Here is a 23,143-nt window from a genome sequence, read left to right as displayed (position 1 = left end):
TGTTACTCCTATGAGACCGTTTTCCACACTTCAACACAGTAGGAACACATTTGACAACTAAACCAATTGCTAAGATGACACCGAGTATAAGGAGAAGGAGCTTACCTACACTAGCAACCATTTCCTGTACCCACTCCCCCAGACCGGAGAACCATTTCACAGGGTTCAACTACGAGAACCAACACGCCACCTTTTCCCCGACCTCATATAACGAAGAATTATGGCTCTTTCGAAATTCTCATTTCAGCTGTAAAATTTCATCCATCTTCCGGTCTATAACCTCTTTAGGGTCGTCCGTATTATTAGTAATGTACGTGCAACATTTGACACCGAACTGGGTGGCCAGTACCCACCAGTAATAGAGGTGAGATAATTTAGTACCAGTCTATGTTGCACCAACTCCTTCTTGTACGCTTGTAGCTCCCTTCCAGTATGCCTGAAAGTGTCATCATACATCTCGGTGATATTATCTATTAATTTGGCTAGGTCTTGGATATATTTAAAGTTTAATGTTCCCCGAGTGGTCCTGGTGAGATCTAGAGCAACCATAACTTGGAAACCAGCAGTTTCACTAATCAATTTTGTAGCTATGGGTTCCTCACCAGGAATCATATTTCTCTTGCCACGGTGTTCATACTGTGTGTGTATGTATGGTGGTGATGTAGTCTTGTGAATACCAACCATTTCTTCATGAGTAATAGTCATGATTTTAGGAACCAGTTTAGCTAAGAAACACAAGCCCTTGGAACTCGGAGTCACCCAGGAATAAGCTTTCCTTCCACAAACAAAATACACATCATCAGGGAAAACATAAGGAACCGTATGCCCATGAATTATATCACACAGAGTTTTGATAAAACTACCCATGCCTAGTGTTTCCATTTGCTCTAGACACGTGTCGGCATTAATGACATTTTTACATTTATCTGTAGAGACTTTTCCAATGGATACCTTCTTATGTTTGGTTATACGCCCTAATTTGTGACCTCCATCAACATTCCTGCCTAGTAGTGACCTTGTTAGTCTCCCTCTAAAATGAGTGTGGCGAGCCATTGTCTGATCCGATAGGTCAGCCTCCCAATTCTCCAGGCGCTTTGCATGAGATATGTTTAAGCACAGCAAAGATCTGCCTATGGAGTATTGTCGAAGCGTCAGACTAGGGGACCTAGTGTTTTTGTACCTCCCTTCTATGGGCCCCCCCCCCCCTCAATTCGCGTACTTCAGATATGTTTAGAGGGAATGGCACTAGTCCTATATTATGCTGCCCTTGAGGCACGTGAGAGCACACCCAACACTCGGTTTGGTTTAGCACCTTACCCACCAGGGAGTGATAATCCTCCACAGGATGCCCGCCTATATTCAGAGTACTGGGGGACTGGCATCGTTGGATGCATCTCTCTTCAACTAGGGAGTCGCAGAACTTGCGGATACAATACTCATCAGACAATAGCCCCTCAGTGTATCCTATTAACTTTTCTTCGGCCTTCATTTCATCCGTATCACTCCCAGGACTCTCCTCCGTCCTCCATCCTCCTTCACAAAAATAGAATGTCCTAGAAAGAGTAAAAACAAGGAAAATCCTGGAACAAAAGAAAAACAAAAACCGCCACTCCATCGCTGGAAAGATAGTTCTGAGGCAACGTCTCTGGTTCAGGTGTCTCGACTGCAGGCTTTAGGTCTCCCGGAACAGGCTCACAAGTGACAGCTCTGTGTCGTCGGTCTTAGTTTTATCTTGCACTTTCTCCGGATTATGGACTCTCCTGCAGTGGGTGGAATGGACCCAAGTGTCTCTCTCTGCAACCTTCAGTGATGTAGTACTGGTCAGCAGCACTTGGTACGGGCCTTCCCAACGGTCTATTAAACAACCTGAACGTAAGAAATTGCGGATCATAACATAGTCTCCAGGTTCAACATCATGACAGTTCATCTCTGGCATACCAGGTGACAGCATTTTTAGTTTTTGTTGTTGTTGTTTTAGCTGTCTACTCATTCTTAGAAGATATTGTACAGTCACTTCATTATTACACTTCAAGTCGTCTTGTGGACTCACGATCAAATGAGGTTGTCGTCTGAACAGTATCTCAAAGGGGGACAGATTAAGAGGAGGTCTAGGAGTGGTTCGAATGCTATGGAGGACCAATGGCAAAGCCTCAGGCCATGCCAACCCAGTTTCAGCCATTATCTTACCCAGCTTGTTCTTTATAGTACCGTTTACTCTCTCCACCTTACCACTGGCTTGTGGTCTGTAAGGGGTGTGAAGTCTGCTACTGATTCCCATGAGTTTACACATATTTTGGAAGATATCACCAGTAAAATGGGTACCCCTATCATTTCAATGATTCTAGGGATACCGAACCTACACACAAAGTCTTGTACAATTTTCTTTGCAGTGAACACAGCAGTATTAGTGGCTGCCGGATATGCTTCTACCCAACCGGAAAACACATCAATACATACTAACACATACTTTAGATTCCTGCACGGTGGTAATTGGATATAGTCAATTTGTATTACCTGGAAAGGTCCGTCTGTAGGAGGGATGTGGGATGGCTCAGTTGGAATAGTTTTTCCAACATTTTTCCTCAAACAAGTAAGACATGACATTGCTTTCTTACCAGCCTGAGAGGAAAATCCGGGAGCACACCAGTATGCTCTCACCAGTTTGCACATACCTTCTTTACCCAGGTGAGTCAGGCCGTGTGCTGCTTCAGCCAGGCTTGGTTAGTATGTTCGGGGAGCTACAGGCTTACCTTGTCCATCCCTCCAGAGTCCTGAGGACTCTTGACCACATCCCTTCGCCTTCCAGACCGCCTTTTCCTGCAGGGAACACAAATCTTGCATTTCAATTAATTTCGGCATGTCTAATGTCTGAAAAACCATCATAGTCTCGGTCGATACAGTCATAGGTTACCCTGCTGCCCATTTAGCAGCTTCGTCTGCCCTGTTGTTGCCCAACGACACTGTGTCTTCTTCAAAGGTATGGGCTTTGCACTTTATGACGGCTACTGTTCTGGGTAACTGTATCGCTGTCAGAAGTCCTTTTATGTGTTGTGAGTGTGCCACTGGTGTACCTGCTGCTGTCGTAAAGTTTTTAAGACGCCAAAGGGCCCCAAAATCGTGCACTACCCCGAAGGCGTACCTAGAGTCAGTATATATATTGGCTGATTTACCCTCTGCCAATTCACACGCTCTCCTTAGTGCTACTAGTTCCGCCACCTGGGCTGAGTGAGGTGGACCAAGGGGTTCAGCTTCTACCACATCCTGATCGTCTACAACAGCGTAACAAGTACATAACTCTCCTGTCTCTGTCTGTCTATGGCAACTTCCGTCTGTATAAAACGTAAAATCTACATTTTCTAAGGGGGTGTCATGTATGTCGGGCCTTGCAGTAAAGGTCTGATTCAAGTGTTCCATACAATCATGCGTGTCAGTATTCTTGCCTAACTCATCATCAACCAGGGTCTCCTCACCTCCCACCCTTTGTGTCTCTAGAGACACATACGGCAGGTATGTAGCTGGATTTAAGGTGCTACATCGTTTGATGGTGCCATCAGGGCTAGTTCCCACTTTGTGAATCTAGCTGAAGAAACATGTCTGGTTTGGGCTGAATTTAACAGAGCTGATACAGCATGGGGTGTATAGATAGTTGAATTATGTCCTAATACTACGTCCTCGCTCTTACTAACCAGAAGAGCCGTTGCTGCTACACTTCTGAGACATGTTGGGAGTGATCTTGCCACATTGTCTAATTGTGCACTGTAGTATGCTACCGGTCTGCTAGCATCACCATGTTTCTGTGCGAGGACCCTTGCTGTACAACCATCAGCTTCTGTAAAAAATAGCTCAAAACGCTTTTCATAATCAGGTATTCCCAATGCAGGTGCTCTCGTCAGACTATCTTTAAGATTAAAGAACGCTTGCTCTGACTCTTCTGTGTGTACAACACATTCTGGTTTTGAGGAAGAGACTAGCTCCTGCAATGGTAATACCAGAATAGAGAAACCTGGGATCCAGGATCTACAGTATCCACACATCCCCAAGAAAGTACGAATCTGCTTCTGGCTCTGCGGCAGAGTCATGTGTTGTATGGCCTCAATTCTGTCGGTTGTCAGGTGTCTTAGCCCCTTAGTGAGGCAGTGTCCTAAGTATTTGACCTTAGTCTGACATGGCTGTAATTTATCCTTTGCCACCTTGTGCCCTGTTTGTGAAAGATGAAGCAACAACAATTTAGTATCATGTAAACATGACATAAAAGAATCAGAGCACAACAACAAATCGTCCACATATTGAATTAGAACAGACCCATTGTGGAGTTGAAAGGATTGCAAACAGTTATGTAAGGCTTGGGAGAAAATACTGGGGCTGTCAATGAACCCCTGGGGTAGTCTGGTCCATGTGTATTGCACTCCCCTGTAGGAGAATGCAAAAAGGTATTGGCAGTCAGGGTGAAGAGGGACTGAGAAGAAAGCAGAACATAGATCAATGACAGTAAAATGACTGGCAGACGGTGGAATCTGCATGAGGATGACAGCTGGATTCGGCACGGGGAATTGGCTCTCAACAACTTTATTAATTCCCCTTAAGTCCTGGACTAATCTATAGCCCCTCCCTCCATTCTTCTTCGCAGGGAAAATGGGACTATTTGCTGTACTGGCTGTTACGAATTAAAATCCCTTGTTGTAACAGCCTATCAATAACAGGATATACCCCTAGTTCCACCTCCGGTTTTAATGGACACTGTGGGATTTTTGGAGCTATCCTACCACTTTTTAGATTGACCATGACAGGGGCTACGTTTGCCATCAGTCCAGTGTCCTGTCCATCTCTGGTCCATAGGGAACCTGGTATTTCCAGCAACATCCCTTTTACTTGAGATGGACTTTGTTCTATAACAGGAGAGTGTAACATTAACCTTTGAGGGGTGTCCAATAGATCCTGTACCTCATGTGCGACTTTCTCCGGTATATCTAAGAACACACCATCAGAAGTACAGTATATGACACATTCCATTTTACATAGCAAGTCTCTCCCTAGCACGTTGGTAGGAGCCGCTGCAGCCAAGAGAAACGAATGCTTAGTATGCAGAGGCCCGATAGTAACTTCAGCGGGTTTAGTTAGAGGATAATGTAACACTTTTCCCGTTACCCCCATAGCTGGAATGGTTTTACTGGTCACCTGTAGATTGAAAGGAGAGGTTATCACAGATCGGGCCGCCCCTGTATCTACAAGAAAGGTTTGTTTCCTACCAGCTATGTCAACTATCATTGTTGGTTCTTCACTCTGACTCTCAGTTAACCTCACTGGCTGTAGACTACAGGTATGACCTGACCCCTAGCGCTGAATATTGATTTCCCGCGCACATTTGCTGCTGTAATATGCGCGGGTAGATGTGAGTCTTCTAGTCTATATGAATCCCTCCTTGGAGGATATCTATGTGACCCACCCCTCTGTGTATTGAGTCTTTTCTTTTTACAATCTCTCATGTAATGTCCTTCCTCGTTACAGTTGAAACACCTGATCACTTTAGGTTTCTTGTTATATGGGTTGTATGCTGGTGGTCGTGTATGCACCTTTTCTAGAGCCTGTATACTTACCGTCATTAACCTATCACTTTTCTCTTCCCTTTTTCTAAAAAGGTTTTTGTCATGCTCCACAGCAGACTCCCTAAGAGAGTCTACCGTGACGCCTCTCCAATTAGGTAATGTGGTTTGTACTCTCGTCTTTAAATTTTCTCTAAGGCCATCCATCAGTACTCCTACAGCTACCTCTCTGTGATGTGGGTCCTCACTTATGTTGGATATCCCAGTAAACCGTGTTATCGCTGCTATAGCTCTAGTGAAGTTATCTGCTGCTGTTTCACTATCCTTTTGTTTAATGGTGAAAATCTTACTCCAATTTACTACTACTGGAAAATAGATGGCTAAGTGTTTGACAATTTGTTCTATATTCTTTTGGTTAATCTCATCAGTCAAGGTGTCATCTTCCTTCAACAAACAATCTTCAATGAATTTTTGTATGTTAGTATTGGGAGGAAGACACGCCCTCAACACTACACGCCAATCCTTATTGGTTGGTTCGTGGGCATTTCCTAAGTCTTTAACAAATTTCTGACACTTAGCCAACTCTTTTCTAGGATCTGGGAATTCAGTCATAATGGAACGTAATTCTGATCTAGTCCAGGGACAATGCATTGTAACATTTCTTAAAGGAACTACACCATCCTTATCCGGTTTCCCATTGGGAACTGATATTGTGCGGACTGGGAACGCACCCTCTGGTACACTGACTTCAGGGGACACTACAGGATTTGCTGGTTCTAGATTTAGAACGCTTTCACTCCTAGTGATCACGCTACTCTCACCTATCTCAGCCATTTTCTCATACTTGCGCTGAGCCTCTAGTACACTAACGGCATGGGCAATGGCCGAAATCACAGTGGGTTCATCTTCATTTTCAGATATACTTGATTTAAACTGGCTTAAAACAGGATACAACTTAGCAATTTTTCTATTTTCAGTTTTAACAACGGCTGTACTTACCCCTCCCGCCACATAAGGTGGCGGGGGCGCGCTTGTGCTGAGTTCGCCACGCTTCTCAACGGTTACATCCGCCTTGCGTGCGCTTTTCGCCACGCCTACTTCCGGTTTGCATTCGCTGCTCTGCCACGTGTTACCTTCCATTTGCCACAATTTTAAACAATCATTATGTCTATTTCTCTTTTTCGTTGACTTGATCAACCATACTTTATCTTTTACAGTATTTAGTACCTCTGCATTAAAACTTCCTATTGTTGGGAAAGGCCTATCACAATCTTTGGTCATCTTGACCCACGTGTCACAATACACAGTTGCGTATGTACCATATTTCTTACACATGAGAAACCTAGCTGAACCAATAGGGCCTTCCTTAGGCAGTACACTGACCATCTCTAACGTATGCTTAGCACCCATGTTGAACAATATACCTTCTATCCGCAACACAGACACACCGCAATGCTCTGTTCCTTCCGGCTAACAATTCCAACTCTGTTGCTACAATCACAGCTAGAGATCTCTAATGCTCGGTGAACGTATTTCCTTTAGCCGTGTTCACTCGCTTTTCTCGCACCAGGCGAGGATCCCTAATACAGAAATATCACTGTGGGCCCCAAGGGCTATCAGCTCCTCGATACCCTGGCTCAACGACAAAAATCTGTTGAGTTTATTATAACTGGGAGAACAAAGTCGATACAATCAACCAGCCTTTCCAATATAATTCCTCCTAGCTGCTTCACCAATTCGCACTAAAGATGCGGTTAGATCGCACTGCCTACCAATACTAACTATTAGCAAAGCTTGCGATCTATTGGTAGCGCTTTGCGAAAACCCGGTTTTCGCATTCGGTATACCTGCCCTGTATATCGTCCTTCAGTTGGGCAATCCGCCTCGTCAGACAGCAACTGAGCACAATGAATAATGAACAGTGTATCTACGTTACAACATCACACACTATACACCTTTTCTGCGCAGAAAATCAAAAGTTCCCAACAACAGTAATAATATCTCAGAGGCTTTCACAAGTAATTATACTATGCATGTATAATAACTATCAAAACGATTGTTTAACCACGTGGCAAATCTACCGGAAGTTTGCGAAAGCACAGCAGGAAATACACATACGCTAAGCGATGCAATACAGTTAAAACGCACAATGACAGTAAAAAGAAACAGTTTTACTCTTTTGTCCCTAGGTTCTAGTTAGCGTGCCCTAGATAATGCAAAACGGACATTCGGTTTCACAACACAGAGTAAAATTCAGGTTTTGAACACAATGCGTTCTTACCCGTATATGACGCGTCTCCACCCTTTGTTGCGGAACCGAAATCCGTTGGTCTTGCGTATCATCGGCAACGAAACCTCCAAAGCTCACGAGCCCCCAAATGGTTATGTGCGTATTGTCGCTAACCAATAACGATTGTCGAACCTCGAGTTGTGTTTCCAAAGCACAAAGATTTATTCGCAAATAGTAGAATAAATATGCTCAAGCGAAGTAATAGTAAATACAGCCGTTACTTATCGCAGGCGCTCTGGATCCAGTGCAGTCATTCAATCCTGAAGTCTGGGGACAAGATGTCTGCACTCTGGATCACAAGCTGCTGCTTATATACACAATCAAATACAGTAATACAATGAAGATGGTATAGCTTGCATCTATTGGTCCAGGTCTCAGGAATGTCCAAGGGTTTGTCAATCATTGGCTGGTTCATCCTAAGGAATCCAAAGGAGGGGGTCATCTCTGCAGGGGGTATGCTCTGCTCTTCCCGCCAAGATTCCTTAGTCTTAAGTAGTTCATAATTCCCTATCATTCATAACTTGTGTATGCACTCTGCGATTCCCTCGCAGAGTGAACCAAACAGTAGGATATGTAACAAGGTTCATTATGATACCACTCATGATGTTATTCCTTCAACCCGTTCCGTGTATTTCACTAATATGCATGTAACGCTGATATAACATATAAATACTACTATATTTCGAAATAACTGACTATGTGTTGCAACTATTATTAATGTGTACTATTTTATAAGTATGCGTGTTTGTGCGAATGTATGTAAAAGACCTATTACTGTTGCTGCCACGTGTAGTAGCTGCGTACGCCCTTTCACGCCGTAGCGTGCCCTTGTACGTCGTAGCGTACCGTACGCATCTTTTCAGACAAAGACAACCAAGTTTGCTCGACTTTAATTGAAATGACTTTATCCAATTTGCTGACTTCGACAATCTATATATAGATATTGTAAGGCGCCGTCTCCGCACTGACACTTGGTGCAGGAGACAGACGCCTGCACCTTCTCGGCAGCAGCGTCCCATTGCCTAGCAACGGGACGCTATATCCACTCAACTGTCGGCAGTCAGCATTTCTGGCTGCCAAAATCTCCCTTACCCAATCAGGGTGCACCTTATGGTATATAAAGCATCCTCTGACACATGTCTAGTGTCAGAGTATTGGATCACTCCTGCTCAGTGTTCTTTGGTTCTGACTCGGCTTCCTGTTACTATTGTCCTGTGTTTCATTTTAGTACTCCGCTACCCGGCTGGTTTGACTATTTGGCTTGACCTGACTTCTCTCTGGATCCTTCCTGTATACTGCATTGCTCTGTTGGCTCTGACCTGGATTGCCTGACTACTCCTGTCTACTACTGTCGCTACACCGGTGACTCTCTTGGAGAACAGTGACCGGCGTAACCTCTGCAGCTATGCCCAAACACCCTTGCGGGGATCCCTGGTGAATACCGGGGGTACGCTAGACTCCGCGCCTCCCTGTTCAGTTGCGCCAATACCGGTTAGCGTCCATCTCTGCAATTCCGTGACAGTTATATAAAGATAGATAGATAGAGAGAGATTTATTACAGAATTTACGAAATGGACATATAGCACATCAGTAAATAAATGAGACTTTATTGAGACTATGTATTTGTACATGTGTTTACAATTCATGTTGTATACACTTGCATACAGGAACAAATAGGTGACATACAGAGCATGTAAAGAATGTTTATCAATAATTCGCTATGAAAAGATCACTATAATTCCATGTGCTTAAGTTGTACTTTTACACAGCAGAGCACTAGGAGACAAATACGTAGATTTAAGTATACATGGCAACAAAGGTGGCACTGTTGGAGCAACTATCAGGACAATTGTTGGAAAGATATGCCTGAGTACTTACACCATACTTGCCAACTGTCCCGGAATGTCCGGGAGACTCCCGCATTTCGCGAGAGTCTCCCGGACTCCCGGGAGAGTATGGCAATCTCCCTGATCTGCCCAGAATTCGTATTTCCGGTGAATCGCGACATGCCTGACGCGCTTGTGTTTAAAACACAATCAGAGCAGCCGGGCAGCACACTGTCACTGCCGAACGGACCTGCACATAGTGTGCAGCTGTCGGCAGTAAGCCCCGGCCAGGGCCCCCCCCCCCCGATCCGCCGCTGCTGAGGTGGGCCTGTATACTTTAAATGCCAGGGCTGATTTTTTAGCCCCAGTCCGGCCCTGCCTATCGTTGATTGTGATTTTTAGAAAGTGTAGAGAGTCAAACCAAACGATACGATGTGCTTTGGTACGAAAAAACATGACTGTGGGAAGCTGTTGTCATTGGCCTCTGTTGCAATTATCTGACCAAACGATAATTGATCGTATGATCTGCCCGATAAGCGCACCAGCTTAACAACCAATCAAGTATTATCTTTAATCTGTCCCGAGAAAGTTAGTCAATAAAACTAAATGTTTGAATTATTGTCATGTTTTACTGCAAATTTGCACTTAAATGCACTGTTCATAAATAACACGTTATGTTCTTACTATAATTCAATCTAATGCTAAACTCAAAAATACAATTGAATACAAGTTCCATATCTGTCATTGAACATATTTGTAAACGTGCTTAAAATACAGTATATTATGTATTATATTAGCCTTGCAGTCTACTGCACAGCTTGCATTGAGCTGTAAAACCCTTCCACAGCGTCTACAAATCACCATGGCGACTAGTACATTTAAAGAACGTCAGTGGAACCCGAGACTAGATGGCTGCCAATCATGTGAAACAGTGCTTGACTGGCCCCGCCTCTCTGTCTCATTCCTTCAATATGATTGGACCGTGGGAGTGCCTGTCAGGTAGCATGTTGCTTGCTGACTGCAGATAATATAGAGAGATAGGTACACGAGTAGAGAAGCTGCAAGTTTAACATTTAACATCATCGCTAATAGTCTCTGCCCCATGAAGAATTTGCAGGATATACAAGTAAGTACAGTAAACTTTATATTTATATATATTTATGTGTTAAAGACTGGTCTCCAGATGGCTATATGCAAATGGTTATAGGATATAAATAATTTATTTATAAAGACTCAGCACATCGAGGAGCAGTTTCATTGGGGAAGTAGACATTGACTATACAGGCAATTCAATACAGTATAACACAATGTTATCAAAGATAACAAATAAGTACTTTGTATGTTATCAGCAGGCAGGTGAACATTCTATTTTTTATGTTTTGAAAGCCTTATATTTAAACGGACATTTTTGAGAGTTAGCAATATTGATGTCACAGTGATGCAGGGATTTCAGTGTTCTTCATAGGAGCTATTACAAAAGTGATCAGTTGCTTTGAAAATGTTATGGCTCTTATTTTAGTGTAATCAGCCTCCTTACTCACTCCTTAAATATAGCACCAGCTAGCAATAAAGCGAACATCAGGACCAGTTTAATTTTTACCTAATTACTGACTTCAAATAAATGTCAATGAATAAGTGTGAATGTGATCAAATACTAAATTGCTTACTTTATATTGTGAAAAGTATCGACAGTTGTCTAAAAAAATTACAGAAGACTTTTTTTTCTATGTGAATCCATTTTGAATGTACATTATAGAGTAATATCAGTTGTTCCAAAGATCATTTTTGTAATATTTGCAAATATAAGTAAAATATGCCTGGACATTTACATAAAATAAACTGTATGATATTTGTATTAGCATTTTGTAGGACATACAATAATAGTACTGTCAAAACATTATCAGGTTACAAAATCGCCTCATAAATGATGCACTGGAATTTGCTGGTGCTATGTTGAATTCTTTTAAAATTTGGGTACATTAAGGCCAATGATAGGTCTCCCATAACTTTAAAATGTAAACCAGGGACAGCAATATGACCATTAGCTTTGCCAGGCCATATAATGCACCTCATTCTCTCCTTTATATTCCAAATAAGGTAAAACTAGTATAGTAAACTATTCACTCTTACCCTATTAATTTAGGAGTCTGAATTATTGGAAATAATCACTGTGATTTTATAGATTTGGTGGACAAATATACACTGATCAACCATAACATTAAAACCATCTGCATAATATTGTGTAGGTCCCCCTTATGGTGCCAAAACAGCTCTGACCTGTCGAAGCATGGACTCCACAAGACATCTGAAGGTGTCCTGTGGTATCTGGTACCCACACGTTATCAGCAGATCCTTTAAGTCCTGTAAGTTGCAAGGTGGGACCTTCATGGCTCGGACTTGTTTTTCTAGCACATCCTACAGAGGCTCAATCTGGGGAATCTGGAGGCCAAGTTAACACATTGAACTCTTTGTCATGTTCCTCAAACTATTCCTGATCAATTTTTGCAGTGTAGCAGGACACATTATCCTGCTGAAAGAAGCCACTGCCGTCAGGGAATACCATTGCCATGAAGTGGTGTACTTGGTCTGCAATAATGTTTAGGTAGTTGGTACGTGTCAAAGTAACATCCACATGACTGCCAAAACCCAAGGTTTCACAGCAGAACATTGGCCAGAGCATCGCACTGCCTCCGTCAGCTTGCCTTCTTTCCATAATGCATCTTGGTGCCATCTCTTCCCCGGGTAAACGATACACATGCACTGGCTGTACATGATTTCAAAGAAAATGTAATTCATCAGCCGAGGTCACCTTCTTCCATTGCTTCATGGTCCAGTTCTGGCGCTCAGGTGCCCATTATAGGCGCTTTTGGCGGTGGACAGGGGTCAGCATGGGCTGTGGCTATGCAGCCAGCTGTGATGCACTGTGTGTTCTGACACCTTTCCATCATAGCCAATATTATTTTTTTCAGCAATTTGTGCTACAGTAGATCTTCTGTCGGATTGAACCAGATGGCTAGCCTTCACCCCCCACATGCATCACTGAGCCCTGGGCACCCATCACCGGTTCACCAGCTGGCCTTCCTTGGACCACTTTTGGTACGTACTAACCACTGTACAGGGATTAAAAAAGAAGTGTGCTGGTATGCCGGTGGAATGCAATGCTGCCACTTCTCCTAAAGCTTCCATTGTAAAATTATCAAATTCCATTCCATTCACTTATATTATCCATACCACCACTTCTAAATTTCCACTTTGACAACTATATATTATATATATTTATATATATATATATATATATATATATATATATATATACATACACTCAGTGGTCAAAGGGAAAATTAGGAAGTGGCAGTACGGTAAGTGTAATTGATTAGCTGGGGCCTGACTAGCCCAAGCTTTAAGGAATTGTATGCGCTTAAATTAATTTAAGCCCCAATTTTAATGTTTTTTAACAATAATTATGTACAAAGAAATATTAAGTGATAGCACTTAATAACTCGTATTCTACTAAATAGTGCTAAAAAAGCATCTTAAATTCGGGCTCTGTGTCCCTACCTCTCCCAAGTCACACTAGCAAATATGAGACACAGACAGAGAGACTAACACATACATGGGACATTTCAAATGTTTTGGGGGTCAGAGCTTTGTCAATGGAGAAATAAAAGTATCCTTATGTGCTGCCAATTGACCTATATATTGGGGAATATCTCACCCCAAAACAAAATTCAAGTAAGTACATAAGGTCAGAAAAGATAATAAAGGTGTAATTAGAATAAAACAGAAAAATAATTCAGAGTAAAGTGTTACATCAACTGTCTGTTTTGAACACAGATAGCTGAATACATAAATATAGAGTTAGATATATAGTAAAGAATCAACCTCCTACACTTGCCTATTGCCAAAATACAATTCACCCACCTTCAAAACTCCAATTAAACCATAGATTGATGAAGTATTTTCTGAAAAGTCTTATGCTGCTTTCTAACTCTGTGATCTGTGACTAGGGACTCTGGTTCTGTAAGAAATCAGCAAAATACTTGTCACAAAGGCATTATGGCCCTGAGTCATTAAGAAGAGCAAAGCATTAAAAAGGAGTAACTTTGCACCTGGGTAAACCATGTTGCATTGGAGGGAGAGGTCAATTTAAAATGTGGGGACAGATTTATAGTGTCCTAGGTCAACCTTAAATTTCAGTATAAAAATAAAACTATCAAGTATTTGTATGCTAGAATGGAAAAAACAGCCAGTATTTAACTTATGTGCAAAATAATAAACTAATTTGCCTTACCTTCCTTAATGACTCAGGCCCTATATATATATATATATATATATATATATATATATATATATATATATATATGTATTCGGACATTTTTGTTACAACAGACAGTGGATCATACTTGCCAACTCTCCCGGACTTTCCGGGAGACTCCCGAAATTCGGGTCAGTCTCCTGGGCTCCCGCGAGATCTGGTATTTCTCCCGCATACCGGAATTCCCTTGTTAAAATAACACGATTCACAGAGAATCGCGTCATTTTGGCCCCGCCCCCCGCAACAAAACATCATATTACTTGTGGGGGCGGGGCCAAAATGTCGCGATTCGAGGCACCCCGCCCCCTCCTGCCCATTAGTCACGCCCCTCTCCCGGACGTCGCCTACTGAAAGTAGGCAAGTATGCAGTGGATACAACACTTGCACCTGACCTATTGCATATATACTTACATGGAACACACAGACACATAGGCCTGCCTGTGTCCTGGGATATATGTTGAGAATGGTGTTGTGTAATGATGAAATGAATAGGAGAATTCATGCTTTGTTCATTCAGCGGTGGGGAAGTTTGTAAATAAAGTTTTGCCAGGACATCAACTTTAGGTGAATTAACTGTTATTTTACAGTGTGTCTCTATTATTGACTAAGTTCATACTTGCCTATTATTGACTAAGTTCATACTTGCCTACATTTGAGATGTCCCCTCCAGGAAGGGATATTTCACTGCCCTGTCCTAGGGGCGTGACCAGACAAGCTGCGTCATTAGACCCCGGCAGGATGATGCAAATCACTTTGAATCGCGTCACTAAGGCCCACTCCCCCCACAGATTTCACTAAGGAAGTGGCAGCAAGCGTGAGGTTGCCCTGCTCTCCTTGGAGTCTGGGAGAACTCACAGAATTTCGTGAGTCTCCTAGATCTTTCCGGGAGAGTTGGCAATTATGACTAAGTTATACAAGTGGCAACCATTTTTCACTAGACCAAAATGCAATGAAACCTATGTAAATAGCTCAACCACTATGACTTCTGCATTGGAGACAAATTTGATTGTGACAAGTGATCACCAAGTGGTGAGTTAGACTGTGCAGTGGGAAGTGCTGGTATGTTATACGGTTGTATACCAGCATACTTTGACCACTGCATACACTATATATATAACCAAGTAGGGGGGGGGGGGTAAAATAAGGTGCTATATTCTTTTTACTTGCAATAGTACAAATGGACAACAATCATATGGCTGACATTTCAGACCGGAAACCCATTCTTCATCTGGGCTACGACTGTCTCTGCCTTTTTATATAAACACACACATATGTGTATAGATAGATAAATATAATCCAGTACTGTGGTCATGGCGCTTCTCAAATGTAAAGTGTGTCTGCAGTACTGGCACTGATATGGCCGAAATGGATTTCAGAGATTTTGGTTCACCTGAGTGTGTGTGTGGTGTTACAAATGGCTTGTTCTATTCCCTGTGAATAGTAACATCTCTGTGTGTCTGCTGCCTCAAATTGATAGGCAACATTTTCATGAATCTTTGTTTTGCCCACAAAATGGCTCCCTCCTTTGTATTGAAAAAAAACTATCTTACCAGCAGGGCATTTCTCTTAAAGGCATCAGCTCCTCTGAAGTAATATGTTGTATGCATGCTTCTGATCATTTATGTAACTAGGGAACGTGAGCCCAGGTGCAAGAATATTATGATATCCCTAGTGATTTTCACAGTACTGACAAATGTTTCTCATTTCAAGTGAAGGGATGGTCATATACTCATAGAGTTACTGATCCCCTAGAACTATGAGAAACGTCTGAGAACTAGCAACACTAAACAATATTCCATCAGACAAAAAGACACAAGTTGAATGAATAAAAATAATAAGCATACTTGTTGCACACTAAGCGCGTAGCATACAAATGTCAGGTTTTGCCAGGAAAAATCACTGAAAAGTGTTGATTTAAAAAGCAAAAATTCTTGATGAATAATCCCCACAGTCTCAGTTAAATTGGGACCTATGCTGCAGTTCTACTGGTTATGGGATTTTACCTATTGGGCTTGTATATTTATACTCCTGAATACTTACAGTGACATTTTGCTTGTTGTTATGGACATTGAAACATCTTAGTTAATAATACATGCTCTTATGTCTCCAGCAGGGGAAGCAATCCATACAATGTGCTGTATAGTCTATACTTGATCTCTTTCAGACAGTCTGCTTTGCATCAGTCCAGATGGTGGTGCATGTACTCCACATTCAGCTGAGGAGGCAGGATGGGTGATACTTGTCAGAGGGATCATTGTTGTGTTAGCATGTTTGCATCCCTAACCCCTCTATTTGCCTGCCAAACTGACAGTCAATTGTTTCCAATAGTATACTAAATATACAATTATAATTTATATATATATATATATATATATATATATATATATATATATATATATACATTTATATATATATATATATATATATATATATATATATATATATATATATATATATATATATATTATATCATGACCACACCTGGAAAGAGGGCAGTTTGGTGGATAGAACCCCAGTCTGTTTGTTATGTGAGTTAGTGATGCCTCCTTTGGCAAACAGATATGCAGCCTTTTTAGATAGTGATAGCTATATTTGTGCTTACAGTAGAAAGTGCTGGGACAAACTGTAATGCATTGTGAAGCTTGGACTCACACTTCATTTGTATTACTCTCCTGGAGAGGAGGGGTGCATAGAAGGGCCATTTCTAACACAGGCTCTGTGTCATGGGAGGAAGTCTAATCTGTTGGCTTTAATAGAGAAGAATATACAGTCATAGCCAAAGGCTTTGAGAATCACACAAATATTATTTTTCACAAAGTCTGCTGCCTCTGTTTTTATGATGGCAATTTGCATATACTCCAGAATGTCATGAAGAGTGATCAAATGAGATGCAACTAATTTTTTAGTCCCTCTTTGCTATGACAATGAACTTTATCCCAAAAACAACATTTCCACTGCATTTCAGCCCTGCCATAAAAGGACCAGCTGACATCAAGTCAGTGATTCTCTTGTTAACACAGGTGAGAATTTTGATGAGGACAAGGCTGGAGATAACTCTGTCATGCTGATTGAGTTAGAATAGCATACTGGAAACTTTAAAAGGAGGGTGGGTCTTGAAATCGTTGTTCTTCCTCTGTTATCCATTGCTAGCTGCAAGGAAACATGTACAGTAATCATTGCTTTGCACATAAAGGGCTTCACAAGCAAGGATATTGCTGCTAGTAAGATTGCACCTAAATCAACCATTTATCGTATCATAAAGAACTTCAAGGAGAGAGGTTCAATAGTTGTGAAGCAGGCTTAAGGGTGCCCAAGAACATCCACAAGCACCAGGGCCGTCTCCTAAAGTTGATTCAGCTGCGGATTGGGGCACCACTAGTGCAAAGCTTGCTCAGGAATGGCAGCAGGCAGGTATGAGTGCATCTACACGTACAGTGAGGCGAAGACTTTTGGAGGATGGCCTGGTGTCAAGAAGGCCAGCAAATAAGCCACTTCTCTCCAGAAAAAACATTGGACAGACTGATATTCTGCAAAAAGTACAGGGATTGGACTGCTGAGGACTGGGGTAAAGGCATTTTCTCTGGCGAATCCTCTTTCAGATTGTTTGAGGCATCTGGAAAAAACACTTGTCTGGAGAAGGAAAGGTGAGCGCTACCATCAGTCATGTGTCATGCCAACAGTAAAGCATCCTGAGACCATTCATATGTGGGGCTGCTTCTCATCCAATGGAGTGGGCTTACTCACAATTTTGCGTAAGGACACAGTCGAGATTAAGGAATGGTACCAAAACATCCTCCAAGAGCAACTTCTCCTAACCATTCAAGAACAGTTTGGTGATGAATAATACCTTTTCCAGCATGATGGAGCACCTTGCCATAAGGCAAAAGTGATAACTAAGTGGCTCGGGGATCAAAACATCGAACGTTTTGGTCCATGGCCTGGAAACTCCCCAGACCTTAATCCCATTGAGAACTTGTGGTCAATCCTCAAGAGATGGTTGGACAAGCATAAACCCACAAATTCTGACAAACTCCAAGCACTGAGGCAAGAATGGGCATCCATGAGTCAGTATGTGGCCCAGAAGTTGATTGACAGCATGCCAGGGCGAATTGCAGAGGTCTTCAAAAAGAAGGGTCAACACTGCAAATATTGACTCTTTGCATAAACTTAATGTAATTGTCAATAAAATCCTTAGACACTTATGAAATCCTTGATATTTTACTTCAGCATACCATAGCAACATCTGACAAAAAGGTCTAAAAACACTGAAGCAGCAAACTTTATGAAAACCCATACTTGTGTCATTCTGAAAACTTTTGGCCATGACTGTGTCTATATATATATATATATATATATATATATATATATATATATATATATAAAATGAGGGTCTTTTACCAACATAGTGCGCATATGCAAAAGTTGATTTGCAGTAGATCAGTGTTTGCAAAGAGTTATTGCAGGTATGCATTTTTGTATATTAATGGTAAATGATCCCAATGCTCTATATACAGTATATTGAGTGTAGAATTGTACAGAATGTATATACATAAAAAAAAATCTTATATTTGGTGGATGGCTAAAGTGTAAAAATCCTGCACTTACCAATGAAGTGCCCACATTGGTCATGCCCAGGGTATGATTAAGGGTTCTGGCCGCCTTAATATGGCTGCAGTGCCCCCCCGAGTATATAGGAGTATAGGAATACTCCTGAATATGAATGTTCAGGTGTATTCTCCAGCATTCATATTTAGACAGATTGTGCCATTGTCTCTTACCTGTTCTTGCTCTTCTTTCTTGCAGTTTTGTTATCCTCCTGCTGGCTTCTGGAAAGTTGGGGTCCTGTTTTGCAAATGCAAAAATGTATTATAATGCAAAATATTAACAAACCCTGAATGATTAGGCCCTTTAGTTAAAACAAAGCCCACCATTATGTCCTGCTAAAAGTACCACATTGTACAGGCATATATAAGCAATATCTGAATATTTGTGGTCAATCAAATACAAACCTCTACCAGCCCCATCTCACTAATATTTAGTTTTCTAGTGATTGCTAAGACCACAGAGAGCATCCATGTAACCACCAGACAATCATGAGATTATGCCCTCAAAGCTGCTCTATTTTTTAAATAACCCCTGCAGCCATTTTCACTACCCTCTCTGCAGCCATTGCTCCCCCTGCAGCCATTTCCCTCAACCCACCCCTGCAGCCATTTTCCTTACCACCTCCCGTAGCCATTGCTCCCCCTGCAGCCATTTTCCTTACCACCTCCTGCAGCCATTGCTCCCCCTGCAGCCATTTTCCTTACCACCTCCCGTAGCCATTGCTCCCCCTGCAGCCATTTTCCTTACCACCTCCCGTAGCCATTGCTCCCCCTGCAGCCATTTTCCTTACCACCTCCCATAGCCATTGCTCCCCCTGCAGCCATTTTCCTTACTCCATCCTACAGCAATTGCCCCCTGCAGCCATTGTCATTACCTCCCACACTGCACCCATTCCCCTCGTAGCCATTTTTCTCACCCCACCCCCTGCAGCCATTTTCCTCAAACCCCCCCTGCAGCCATTTTCCTCAACTCCCTATAGATTTGTATAGCAGCACCCCCCTCTCCCTTCCTATAGATTTGTATGGCAGATCCCCCCCTCCCTCCCTATAGATTTGTATGGCAGATCCCCCCCCCTGCCTCCCTATAGATTTGTATGCCAGATCTCCTCCCCTCCTGGCAGCCCCGTCACTTACCTTTATTAGTGCTGGCCAGCGGCGCTCCTCTACTCAGATCAGCAGACAGGAAGTGAAGATGTCCTGCTTCCTGTCTGCTGCACAGTGTTGTGGGTGCCCATATAGCAACAGGCAGCCTAGTGATTGGCTGCCTGTTGCTGACCACTGAACACCAATGACCTTGATCGTCGCACCCCACTGGGACCCAGCACCCCAGGCTGCAGCCGGATTAGCCTAGTGGTTGATCAGGCCCTGGTCATGCCATGGGACAACCAGCAGTGGATGGTCATTTGCCTGGCCATACAACTCATCCCAGCCAGATGGGAGACTTCTGTGCTGCAGCTTCCTTGTTTCTAGTTTAGAGTGAGAGAATCTAGCAGGCCTGTACAGTGGCCCTTAATGCTGTGACTTTAATGTCAGTCAGATTAATGTCAGTCAGTTTAGCTTCAACAATGCCACTGTTTAAAGGAGACTCCAGTTTCCAGTTTTTAGAGATCACTCTCCTGCTAGTGAAGCCATTCTGCCCATTCACCTGGTCCCTGTAGTTCCAGCGATGATCGCACACAGTAAACTCTGTTTGAACTCTTCACCATTCTGCAGTGTGTGGAGAATTTTGAACTTTATGCTTATTGTTAGTGTGCACTTGTTTGCATGAGCTGAGGCTTGTCCAATCAGGTGTGTTCCAAGAGCCATGTTTTTTTTTTTGTTGTTTTTTTTTTTAACACTGGGATGAGGAATTGCTGGGGCCATGGTGAAGTGACCCTCATGGTTTCCTAGTTGGGTGAATGAATGGTTGTTCAAAAAATTGCAAGGAAACTAGATTTCTCATTTGTCCTGTGGCTGTACATGTGGATATTGCTATGTTTTCACCTTCACTTTCATACTGGTGGATGCTCTCAGATCTTCAGAATGCTCACAGCAGCACAGAGTGTTTCAAGAGATTGCTGTGCTTGTGAGAGGAAGTCACAAGCTGTGGGAGATGTCATGAGACTACCGCAGGAAGGTAATGGGTTTTTCAGCGAGACATCCACAAGTTGTGGCTTCTGCCAGACAACAGCAATACCTGAAGACAAAGGATGAGACTAATTTGTAGCTTGAGACAGACCAGAGGTCATGGCAGGCAGCACAGGCTCAGGGTCAATGTACAAGACAATGTCAGGGTCACGTGTATATAAGGGAAGTCACTGTATACTGTTAAGAGACAGCACTCCAAGTTCAAAATAGGCATAGTGTTGTGCACGGAGCTCTCTTTTTTGAACCTAAATAATGTGAGCTGCACAAACACTGAGTGCAGCTGTGTCCTAGATACTAAGGATAAAAGTAAATCAGATGTCCGTCTAAGCATTTGCTGGGAGCGGCAGAGCACCCCTGGGTTGCGGATGCCACACTAGCGCCATAACTGCAGCAAAAAAAGAGGGCAACAGCGAGTGGGGTACAAGGCAACAACAGGATACCCATCGTAAGTGCCCACACAACACCAGTACCAGAGGGGTTTCACATACATGAATTGAAATCTGAACACTGATAACAGAAAATGAGGTTCTTGGTGATATGTAAATGAGGGCACGTTTTGTAGACGTTTATGAAATCATCAGTATTTGCAGCCTGTTTGGTCCATATATTTTTTTAGAAAGAAAAGCAGGCAAGCAGGCAGGTTCATTTGAAACTGCAAATGAAGGTGACTCAGTAGTCTTCCAATAATTAATACAGACTCCCTGCTTAAATTTACTAACTGTAAAGCCTTCATGAAATGGATTAACTGATACATTTACAAGACATGTTTGCAGCTCTGTATGTTTCGACATATGGTAATACAATAACATTTCTAATCATTTAAGGAATTTACATGAAGATTCTCTACTACAAGGCTATTTTACAGGGCAGATAGCAATAAATAATTTTGCTTAGATAAGATAAACTTGGTTTCGGTATGCATATTCCATGCTGTCATCATATTTATAAAGATCAGTTTATGACATGTAGAGTTTACAGCTGAAAAGAAAAAATAAGACCATATATTATTACTGAAATGCTTTCTATATAAAAGTATTGTCTCACACACTCACACAGAAACAATCTTATATGCATTTTTATTTTCATTCCCATTGATTGACTCCTAACTTTTAGGTGACTGATTTGCTATGTGAGACAATTGCTTTGAATCTGATTCCTGTTGGCGACATTGTTTGTATGTAGCACTTTACCCTTACTGTGGACCTTAGGCTTTGAGTTTGATTATACAATTTAACTACTTGTAGCCATATTCTGACTTTTTTATTTACTGTGTGCATATCTTATGTTATGTTTTTGGTCTTTTGTTTACAGATTTTTTTTTTACATTACTTATGTTGTCTGTGTCCATAACTAAGAAGTATTACATAGATTAAATACTAGTAAAGGACAACTTTTTGTCTAACCCATGTCTCCCAACCTTTGGGTAGGCAGCATTGGGTATGCCCATTGGGTAACGCCCTGAAGAAGCGTGGCCACAACCTGGGGGCATGCCTAGCGCTTCAAAAACACTAGGCTGCACCGCTCTCTCCTCCCCTCTTCTCCAAACCCCTTCACCATAGCTCTGCCTTCCAGCTTTCCCACCAATCAGGACAAAGCTGTTTACTCACACCCACTTTATGTCACAAACCCAGGGCCGAATTAACCATAGGGCTAACTGGGCTACAGCCCAGGGGCCTATGGCATCCAGGGGGCCCTTGAAAGTGCTCAGCAGCAGTATTGATCGGTCGGGGGCGGGGGCGCCCCCAGCCCGATCAGTGCTGCCGAGCACTTTCCCTGCAGTACTTCTCCGGCGCGCTGTAGTCTCCTTACTGAGGAGATCTCGTGAGTCTCACTCTCACGAGATCTCCTCAGTAAAGAGAGTACAGCGCGCCGGAGAAGGAGGTAAGTGCCGGGGGGGGGGGGGGGGGGGGGCGCGGGCAGCTCAGGTAGCTCCGATCAGGGGGGGGGGGGGGTGTTGGGGAGGGTGCGGTCAGCTCCGATCACGGGGGGGGGGGGTCTTGGGGGGGGCGCGGGCAGCTCCGATCACGGGGGGGTGGCCCTCACAGGGGAATGGAGTCCCCCTTAGCCCAGGGGCCTCCATTCCCTTAATCCGGCCCTGCACAAACCCAATCCAAAAGCAATGTTGGCACGACTTGCACGAGTCATCTTTCATATGCCAATCCACAGTATGCCCCATCTTGTTAGTACTGTATATAAAATAGCTCAATATCCATTATTGGTTTTGCTGTGTTTTACTAGTGTGTAGTGAGACTGATGGTAGTATCTGAGATGTGTAGCGTAGTCATAGTGCACATAAGCAGAAGGGAGAGTGTCACACAAGAGGAAAACTGAAATCCTCTCACTGAAAGAGAAACCTTAGCCTACAAAAAAAAGACAAACTGATCACTGTTGCAGCTTCCCACATTACAGCTGTCTAGTGTCTTCTCAGAGTTTTTATCCAC

The 23,143-nt window shown here is 42.7% G+C and overlaps 1 protein-coding gene across 2 annotated transcripts in view; it reads left to right on the top strand.

Moving 5' to 3' along the window:
- Nucleotides 1-10,668: 10,668 nt before the first annotated feature.
- PLS1 (plastin 1) overlaps nt 10,669-23,143 on the top strand; it is a 93,680-nt gene continuing 81,205 nt past the window's right edge. For both annotated transcript variants that reach the window (XM_075200550.1, XM_075200547.1), the window contains exon 1: nt 10,669-10,782. The gene's annotated coding sequence lies outside the window, so the exon portion shown is untranslated. The remainder of the gene's footprint in view (nt 10,783-23,143) is intronic.

This window comes from Mixophyes fleayi, chromosome 3 (genome assembly GCF_038048845.1).
Source record: "Mixophyes fleayi isolate aMixFle1 chromosome 3, aMixFle1.hap1, whole genome shotgun sequence".
Taxonomy (NCBI): Eukaryota; Metazoa; Chordata; class Amphibia; order Anura; family Limnodynastidae; genus Mixophyes; species Mixophyes fleayi.
The sequence above is the reverse complement of the archived record's forward strand: the minus strand, read 5'-3'. Positions and strand labels throughout refer to the sequence as shown.